Source organism: Oryzias melastigma, linkage group LG6, assembly GCF_002922805.2.
Source record: "Oryzias melastigma strain HK-1 linkage group LG6, ASM292280v2, whole genome shotgun sequence".
Taxonomy (NCBI): domain Eukaryota; kingdom Metazoa; phylum Chordata; class Actinopteri; order Beloniformes; family Adrianichthyidae; genus Oryzias; species Oryzias melastigma.
Genome location: NC_050517.1, coordinates 1,781,271 through 1,792,002, shown reverse-complemented (window position 1 = coordinate 1,792,002; position 10,732 = coordinate 1,781,271). Strand labels below are relative to the sequence as shown.

The window sequence follows — 10,732 nt, the reverse complement described above, 5'->3', positions numbered from 1 at the left end:
GAATATGTAGCCCTACAGCTGAAGGCCTCACTCAAAACCATATTTATAAATATCTACCGCCCCCCTGGATAATGTGCAGAATTTAACCTTGAGTTTAGTGAACTGCTGTCTATAATTTGTCTTGATTTTGACTGTATAATCATGGCGATTGGATTTTAACATCCTTTATGGAAATCTTGAGAACAAAGGGACTAAGGACCTGATAAACACTCTGGACAATTTCGGGTTGACTCAACATGTAACAGAGCCCACACACAACAGAGGGAATATTCTTGATTTATTGATTTCCAAAGGTCTGAACATCTCTAAGGTTACTGTATGTGATTTAGGTCTGTCTGATCACTGCTGTGTTTTCTGTGAGAGCACAATTCCAGTACACACAAATGTTTTGAGGGAGGAGATCACAAAACGGTATATAACTGAAAATACTAGTGAGATGTTCAATCAGATTTTCTCTCTGACTCCTCCCCTCTCAGGGGATTCAGTCAATGAACTTGTTAATAACTTTAATTCCAACATGTCAAATATCATGGATAGTATTGCTCCTAGTAAGGTGAAGGTGATCTCTGGTAGGAAAAAATCTCCATGGAGAAATTCCATTGTGGTAAAGAACGGAAAAAGAGAATGTCGGAAATCTGAACGCAGATGGAGAAAATCTAAACTACAGGTAGATTATGACATCTATAAAGAGAAACTTCACTTATATAATTTACAACTGAGCAATGCAAGGAAGTCCTATTTTTCTGACATTATTACCAAAAACTCCCATAATGCTCGGGCCTTATTTAATATAGTCGACAGGTTGACAAAACCCCCTGTGTCAGTGGCACCAGAACTTTACTCCACCAAAGCCTGTAATGACTTTGCCAAATTCTTCAGGGACAAAATCAAAAACATTAGACAAACAATTGTTTCACCAACTACAAGTTCAGGATATGAACCCTATCCACTAGAAACCAGTATAAACCCAATGGCTCAGTTTCAACCCATAAACAGTAAAGAACTGCAGGACATTCTATGTCAACTGAACTCCTCCTCCTGCTGTCTGGATATTCTACCCACAAGCTTTTTCAAAAAAGTTTCAAAGATCCTGGAACCAGCCCTGCTCCAGATTGTCAACTTGTCTTTAACATCTGGGGTTTTCCCAGAAGCACTGAAAACAGCTGTAATCAAACCTCTCCTAAAAAATGACAGTCTAGACAAAACTCAAATGAACAACTACAGACCGATATAATGTGCAAAACAAAAAGAAAAAAAAAAGAACATTTTAATCATGGTAAACGTTGGCATTTAGCCAATACCTCATCTTTGTGAGGATGATCTGCTTTCTTCTGTCAGTCATGATCTGATCTGTTCTGCATAAAGTTGTTCTCAGGTATCTGCGCTTTTTTGGTTGTGGAGTCGGTTCTGTTAGAAATTCTTTTCTTGCAGATTCAGAACTCTGTCTTTCTATTCCCAATAACAGTGACATGGTTCCAGGTTTTGTTCTTTTTTCATTCACTCATTGTTTAAGTGTTTGTGTTAATGTCGTTTGTCAGTAGATGCAAAGTGAGATCAGATTAAATGGCGTATACTTGTATAGCGCTTTCTACCCTCCTTCAAAGGCCCAAAGCGCTTCACAGTCACAGACCCATTCACACACACATTCACACACTGGTGGTGGCTCCGGTACCGAACACTGGCACCAGCCTCCCACCAGAGGCAATTCGGGGTTCAGTGTCTTGCCCAAGGACACATTGGGACATGGGCGGGCAAGGCAGGAGTCAGGAGTTTCCGATCAGGAGTCGACCGCCCTACCGCTGCACCACGGCCGCCCAGATTAGAATAGAACTGTGTACATGGACCTGAAAAACTTTATTCGTAGGACTGTTCGGAGTGTGTTTTCCACATTCATAAACCCCCTCCGCCGGCTTCACGTATCCTCAAAAAGGCTTTCCTGGGTCCCGCAGCTCTCACGCAAAGCAGCCGGACGGACGGTCCGAAGCTCACGCCGTATCAAACACCCCCCCTTCTCACAGACTCATGGAGAGCAGCTGATCGGTTCTGTTTGCGCTCCAAAGCCTCCTCTCTGCATGACATAAAATCCAGAGCAGTAGTGACACACGATCGAAATGGATTGTTTACATGCACAACGATCGGATCAACAATCGGTATAACACACCAATCTCTATTGGAAGGAATTTCTGATCTGAACGAGTCTGATTCAATCCGATTACTTGTGTCCATGTAAACGCAGCTAGTGCTGCATCTGCCGCGCTTCATCTGAGCATACAGTAACAACGCCCTACAGCCCTGCAAGGCTCTGAGCTTTTATGATCTCTGTGCAAATGGCGTTGATCTGCCATGTGCAACATCAAGAAAAAAAAAAGAGAGGATGTGGAAACAGCGTCTGGGTGACTCAGTGGGCTAAGTATAGGGTTTCAACGCAGGAGTCCTGGGTTTGATCCCCGGGGTGTCCACTGATCCCCATCTAGATTGGGTCCCTAGACAAGACCCTTGAGGCTGCTGCCTAACTGGGTCCTTGTGCCCTTCAAATACAGAGTTGTGTCAGGAAGGACATCCGGCAAAAAAAAAAAAAACTCTGCCAAATCACTGATGCGAAACAATAGATGCTGTTGCAATCTCAAATGGCATAAGCCGAACGGTGAACAAACCAGCTGCCAGGGGAAACTACGAGGAAACAAACAGAAAGTGAAATTCTTTTTCCTTCGGTTATTGGGGGATTTGTGTTTTGAAAAATAACTTGTGACGGTCAAACCCTCAAATTAGAAAATCAGATGTTAAACTCCTCACTACACACGTAACACTTCTCTCAGACAGACGTGGACATTTTCAAATACAGGATTATAGAATGCAAACAAAGATCTTGTCAGGGCTCAATCAGTCGTGACTTCCTCTGACCACCAGAGGGAGCCCTCACCAGAGTACTGACTACATCTGCCCCCCCCCCCTGCCACTCCAGCTAATCACCAAACTGTATTTAACCCTGTTCACCACTCTGCTCCATGCGAAGTCTTGATTTGTTCTCCAGTACAGTCAGTCTGAGCGTTTATTCTCTGTTGCCTCTCTGTGTTTGACCCCTGCCTGTTTATTCATCTCCTGCCTCGCTACGTGCTCTGACCCCGGCCTGTTTCCTGATTACGCCTCGTCTTGTGTTTGCCTGCTCCTCGTCATCATTAAAACCTTGTTGCACTTGGATCCAAACGTCTCAGCCTCTTTGTCACAGATCTGCTCGCAATCACAGACTTATGTGGATCCTAGAGCTGCACGTTTCTGCCCAGGAGACATGGCATGGGGGAGACTGACGATGTCTCCAGCCAATCAGGACACGGAACAGGGTCCGCTGTTTAAAAAAAAAAAAAAAAAGTACGATTGCACTGAGACCAAGTGAACTTCAATGTGGAAAGAAATCACTGTATTCTGTTCTAAGAGTTTTTTCTCAGGTCCAGTGTTTCTCAATTATTTTCTCTCACCCCCCCCAGAACTTATTCTTTCACACCCCCCACCACCACAAACACACAACTTTCTGCTGCAAATCTCATTAGTATCAGCTAATTTGCTCAAGTTCAACGTATATCTCCTCAAAACATCAAAATATTGTACTTTTACTATCATTAAAGAAAATACATTTAAAAAGAACTTCTAAATAATCTGTTTTATTACTTTTTCCTCTTTCTTTTTTTTCTTAGAATCCTTCCAAATCTTTCAGTTAAAGTGAATTGAAAACTGTCTTTTCTCAGAGATTCAGTTCTTTGGTTCACTGTAAACAGCGGTTCTTTCTGCTACCAAATGGATTTTGAGATTGTTTTTGCTATATATAATTAATTATTAACTACTACATAGAATTATGCACAACTAACTAATGTAAACATGTTTTTATTCCCCCAAGGGGCCGCGCCCACCATTTGAGAAACACTGCTCTAGTCGGTCAGTCAGTTAATATGTGGTTTCTTCAGTCATCTGTATCTGCTGTCTGGTCATGGTTATCATTTTGTTTATTCATGATTGATTTTTTTAAATTCACTTTTAAAAATGTATTATTTTTAATAAAGATGTTTGAGAACATTGGAATGTTTTATCAGTGATTTTCTTGTGAAAATCCTGATGCGGCCCAGCCTCACCCAGACTCTGCCTCCAGCGGCCCCCGGCTGAATTGAGTTTGAGACCCCTGCTTTAAAGGTTGTTGTTTGTGTTATGACAAACCAATAGAGACACTTGCTGTCAGTTTAAAGCGTTTTTAAAAGAGTTATTGGTCCCGGAAGTTAGCTTTCTAGCTAGCTTTGTTTACATTAGCCTTCTGCTTGAGCTGCTGCCGTTTTCTGCTGCGTTTTTTGGTGATGACATTTTGTGATCTTTTCATGACATGCAGACTTCTAGTGGAGTATTTATCTGGAATGATAAGATGAAATATAAAGCTCTGATCATAATGAGAATAAATGAAATATCCGATACTGATCGGACAAAGGAGTCCGATTCCGATCGAGTCCCCAATCACGTGAGTGGCCCCGATTTCCGATCATGTGATCGGATCGGGACATCCGTAGTCATCACCCTCCATTACTATCTGCTTTTCTCTATAAAACCACCCTCTGGTATCTTTCTTGTGTGACCCCCCCTCCCCCCTTCTTCTTTTTCTAAGTCCGGTCCAACAGAAAAGAAAGGCAAAAAAATATATATGTATATATATATATATATATATATATATATATATATATATATAAACATAATGAATATAAATAAAGTTTAGCATTAGTTGTGACAGTAAAATCTATCAAACACTAGAGGATCTCGGCTCGTACCTGTTTGCTCAGCTGTTGGACAAGACCAGTTTAAAAAAAATTGTACATTTACAGTAAAATATTTTTCACATTCAGCTTACAGTATATAAGGATGGTAATAAAATTATTAACAACAAATATTAAAATGAAGACAATGCTAGTTCTTAATGAGAGTGGATAATTTTCTTGAGGCAATTTTCTCTTTGTTAGCATCACAATGAACGCTCTCCTTTCTTAAGTGTCTGTCTTGTTTATTGCTTATCCAGTGAAATCCGTGTATCATTCGTTCATTCGTTTTTCAACTTAAAATCGGAAATGAAAAAAAGAAAAACCAACCGTTTTTTCGTTTTTCCATTCAAAATCCAAAACGAAAAATTGAAAAATGAGTCGTTTTTGGTTTTTTTCGTTTTGCGCACCAAAACGAAAAAACGAAAATCGGATAACGGGACTTTGATTCGTTTTTCGTAATCTCGTTTTTGACACAGGGGGAAACCCGGAACTAGTTTCCGCAGATTCTTATTGTGAAAATCTGCTGCACTGCGCCCGCTGTAGCTGTCTTTCGTCCAGGGAAAGTGATAATTTTATTGTTGTTTTGTGACCGTAAAAGGAAAATCAGAGACCGGAGGACATGATAATACATTCGTTCCAGGTAAGAATCAGTTATATTATTTTTTTCAGTCATATATATGTCTCTGACGATGTGAGTTTGCTACTTTGACAAGCTAGCTGTTGCTAACTCCAAGACGGGGCATGCATAGAGTTCTAATGCAGACGTGAGCATGTTCCTGGGACGTCCGTGGTAAAAACCTCCCAGAAACATGCTCCGAGCCTCGGGTACCATCCTCCCTACAGGCGAGGGGTCCCGGTAACTGAAGCCGCACTTTCTGCTGCTTTGATGACACTGTAAATGTCCGTTTTTACCTGCAGCTATTCCCTGGGGTTATTAAACCCATGATGTAATTAAATATGAGAAGTTGTTGGCTGTACATTTAATGAAAAGCTCTGATCAGCAGTGTCAACATTGTCAGAATGTTGGTGACGGAGCTCGCAGCCTCCTCCATGTCTGGAATGTGATGCTAGCTAGCTAGCTAGCTAGCGCTAGCATCAGACACGCAGATCAGTGACAAAAACGGAGCTTTGTTTGGCTAATTTAAGATAACAAACATGAAATATGAAACAGAAGAATGTACCAATAGACAATAAATAGTTATCGGAACCATTGATATAATTCCTGGCAGGGAAAACACATTTGTCATAACAGCAGTAGATAATAAATTAAATACTGTTGTTGTTATATTATGTTATGATAAATGTGACTTGGATAATTAGGCATTTTTATTGTATATTTGTTGTTTTCATTGCAAATTTGTTTTATTGAATCTTCTATTTATTGAGATAAAGATTTCTTTTCTTTTGTAGCCATCATAGTGTTTTGAATGTCATTAAAATGCATATTCATAAACTATACTTAAAATGATTAGCTACAATACTATTTCAAATTCTGTGTCGAGTTAAAATGTTTTTTGGGTTTTTTTTGTTTGCAGGTGAAGTTTTTAGAAGCAAAGTTCCAGAACAGTTTCTGCCAGAAGAACAGAGGGCAGCTCTACGAGGAAGTACAACGGAGACTCAAGTAATCTCACTATAGCACACAGACAAATCACTAGGACAGATTTATGTGGAATATAATCATTAATAGACCCTTTTCACGGGGACGTCTGACTAAATGGTGAACGGCAAAGCTGACAGCTGATGCTGTTTGACACAATTGTACATAAATGATAAAAGGTAACCTTACCAATTTCAATGGAAAAATGTTAAATATTTATTTTACAAATGTCCTGTCAAACAGGAAGGGCATCCGGCGTAAAAACTCTGCCAAATCACCTGATGCGAAACAGTGGGTACTGTTACGCTGTGGTGACCCCGATAGGGATAAGCCCAAAGTGAACTACTCCTGTCAAACTATATTTTCATTTCCTCTCTTAGATTGTTCACAAATCTAAATATAAATTTGAATAATCCCTAAATACAGAACGTTTTATTGAAAATATCCACCTTTCATTTGAGCAAAATGGACACATTTATGAACAAAAACAAAGAGGAGTGATGTTAGAACCACAGCTGAGCTAACAGCAGCTCACTGACCGCAGTACAAAACATTACAACAGGAATAAGTTTGACTTTAATGTCAGACACGCTGGAATCGTCTGACTTAAACTCTGTTTACAATGATTATGTGAGAACGGAAAATTTAGACAACTTTTAACTGATGAGAAAAGATCTTCTGCAGCTCCACGATCATATGTATCTGTATGTGCATATAGTATCAGATGATACTGTGTTGAGTTAAAATTTGGTTGTTTTTCTTCTTCTCCAGGTCAAGTCTCTAGAAGCAAAATTCCAGAAACGTTTTTGTCAGAAGAACAGAGGGCAGCTCTACAATCAAAGTAATATATATTGAATTTAAATTTAAATTATAAACAAAACACAAGTGCCAGATAATTAAAAGAAACCATGTTAAATTTTAGGCAGAGGAACACAAAAGTGTTTGGCTGAAACAATGCATTTTAATCTGATATAACCTGTTTTCTCATTTTACTGAGCTGAATTACTCTGAATTAAAGACTAATAGCTGTTGGTGGTTTTCTTTCAGGGATTTCAGTGGAGCTGGTCCAGTGCTGAGGGAGCTGGGAGCACGTGTGGGCAGGAGCTGGGGTCCGTTACCGAGGTATCTTCATCTGGAGAGGACCTGTTCTCCACAGACGTGATGCTGAGCAGCAACGTGGACAGACTCTACCGGACAAGACTCTTGCTGATACTGAAGTTAACCACAAACAGACTTTTCCAGATGCATTTGCTTCATCTAATAAATGTTACTGACAGGTGTGCTGAGTAAATGCTGATTAAGAAGCCCACAAAGTAAACCCCCAACTGTATCTTTGTTTCTGTTGAAAGATGTATGAATGTGAAGTTTGTAATAAACATACCACATTGACATGAAACCATTTTGTTTATTTTCATATCTATTATTACAATGCTCATGTTAGCTTTCAGTTTTTACCTGCAAGAAGAGATGTTTCTAAACTGCTTTGAAAATGTCAACATCGACTTAAAAAAGCTTTAAGATTCAAAATTTTAAACATGGAGCAAGTAAAACCAACTCCTAAATAAAGAACGTCCAATTCGAACACTTTAAGGAGCAGTTTTGATTGAACATTAACTTGGTGTTTGGAGTTGACAGAGTGCTTGATGCTCCTTCTTGATGTTGTTTTGCAGCTCATCAGCCCGACACTTCAGGCAGAAATCACAGCTCCTCTTCAACAACCAGTCAGGCTGATGCAGCAGGTCCAGGAAAAAAGGCTCCTCCAAAGGACCTGCAATTAAAAAAGAGATTGAATTTAAATAACTAGATATATAGCATTACCTGCAATGATGCCAGTGTGAATGCTGCAACCTGAATGTGGCAGCTGAAGATGCTTAAACTGATAGCTAAAAAGGCTGAAACTGAAGCTCAAAACACTGAAGCTCATTGTAACTAAAATATGACCTAAATGCCAAATTAGCCTAAAAAACAGGTAAAAAGTCTAATTTAGCCATAAAAACTAGCATGAATCTGAAATATTAGCTAAACTCCAAATAGACTGAAAACCTTAGTAAATACCAAAATAGTCCAAAAAGGTAACATGATGCTGATGTAACAGCTGAAACTCAAACAGCTCAAAAACCCAGTAGATACCAAAACACCACTGCAGCTAAAACACTGAAAGAATCCCAAATTAGTTGAAAATAACTCATATTTACAGAAAAAAAACCTTCAGACTATGTGGACCGCTTTTGGAAAACTGGAGATCTAAGTGCGTGTCTGAGGTCGTCATGACAACGAGCACACTGAGGCAGGCGCACGGCTGCGTCTCTGTCATTGAAAATGATGCCCTGCACTTGTCTTAAAAAATTTAGTATCCTTTAAACTGTTTTCCTCAGAGTAAAACAAAAAAAATTAGTCAGATTACAGAGATTTTAGACTCCAATTAGTGCAATTGGACCAGTGCATACATGGCTCAAAAATGCTCTCAACATTTTTTTTAGCTAAATCATTCCTGTTTTTACAAATGCCCCTAAAATATCCTGTAAAACAAGTACATATATCCTGGGAAGTGATTAAAATATGTACGAGTAATGCAGTGATGTGCGTTTTTGCTGAAGGTATTAAATGTGACCAACAAGAATTTCTATCACTTTTTGTGCTTAAATTACACTAAAAATATGTGCAAATAGCATCAACCAAAATAGAAACCTGTTAGAATAATATCTGCTCAGATGAAAGGTGGATATTTTCAATGAAACATCAAATATTGAAGGATTATTAAAATTTATATTTAGATTTGTGAACGATCTAAGAAAGGAAATTAAAATATACTTTGACAGGACATTTGTAAAATAAATATTTAACATTTTTCCGTTGAAATTGGTAAGGTTACCTTTTATTATTTATGTACAATTGTGTCAAACAGCGTTCAGCTGTCAGCTTTGCGTTCGGCATTTTGTCAGACGTCCCCGTGAAAAGGGTCTATTAATGATCATATTCCACATAAATCTGTCCTAGTGATTTGTCTATATTCTATAGTGAGATTACTTGAGTCTCCGTTGTACTTCCTCACAGAGCTGCCCTCCGTTCTTCTGGCAGAAACTGTTCTGGAACTTTGCTTCTAAAACTTCACCTGCAAACAAACAAACAAAAAATACATTTTAACTTGACACAGAATTTGAAATAGTATTGTAGCTAATCATTTTAAGTATAGTTTTATGAATATGCATTTTAATGACATGCAAAACACTATGATGGCTACAAAAGAAAAGAAATCTTTATCTCAATAAATAGAAGTTTCAATAAAATAATTTTGTAATGAAAACAACAAGTATACAATAAAAATGCCTAATTATCCAAGTCACATTTATAATAACACAATATAACAAAAAACAGCATTTAATTTATTATCTACTGCTGTTATGACAAATGCGTTTTCCCTGCCAGGAATTATATCGATGTTTCCGATAACTATTTATTGTCTATTGGTACATTCTTCTGTTTCATATTTCATGTTTTCTTATCTTAAATTAACCAAACAAAGCTCCGTTTTTGTCACTGATCTGCGTGTCTGATGCTAGCGCTAGCTAGCTAGCTAGCATCACCTTCCAGACATGTGGCACGTTGCCAGCTCCGTCACGAACATTCTGAAAGTGTTGACACTGCTGATCAGAGCTTTTCATTGAATATACAGCCAACAACTTCTCATATTTAATTACATCATGGGTTTAATAACCCCAGGAAATAGCTGCAGGTAAAAACGGACATTTACAGTGTCATCAAAGCAGCAGAAAGTGCGGCTTCAGTTACCGGGACCCCTCGCCTGTAGGGAGGATGGTACCCGAGGCTCGGAGCATGTTTCTGGGACGGTTTTACCCAGGAACGTGCTCACGTCTCCATTAGAACTCTATGCATGCCCCGTCTTTGAGTTAGCAACAGCTAGCTTGTCAAAGTAGCAAACTCACATAGTCAGAGACAGACTGAAAAAAATAATAATATAACTGATTCTTACCTGGAACGGATGTATTATCATGTCCTCCGGTCTCTGATTTTCCTTTTACGGTCACAAAACAACAATAAAATGATCACTTTCCCTGGACGAAAGACAGCTACAGCAGATTTTCACAATAAGAATCTGCGGAAACTAGTTCCGGGTTTCCTCCTGTGTCAAAAACGAGATTACGAAAAACGAATCAAAGTCCCGTTATCCGATTTTCGTTTTTTCGTTTTGGTGCGCAAAACGAAAAAAACCAAAAACGACTCATTTTTCAATTTTTCGTTTTGGATTTTGAATGGAAAAACGAAAAAACGGTTGGTTTTTCGTTTTTTCATTTCCGATTTTTAGTTGAAAAACGAATGAACGAATGAT

General features: G+C 38.7%; 1 long non-coding RNA gene across 1 annotated transcript; it reads right to left on the bottom strand.

The window, feature by feature from the left end:
* Positions 1–7,769: 7,769 nt before the first annotated feature.
* Positions 7,770–10,496, bottom strand: LOC112152420. The gene is made up of 3 exons (XR_002920295.2): positions 10,376–10,496; positions 9,412–9,496; positions 7,770–8,152 (listed from the first exon to the last, which is right to left on the bottom strand). It is a non-coding gene; the product is annotated as an uncharacterized LOC112152420 (long non-coding RNA).
* Between the last annotated feature and the right edge of the window lie 236 nt (positions 10,497–10,732).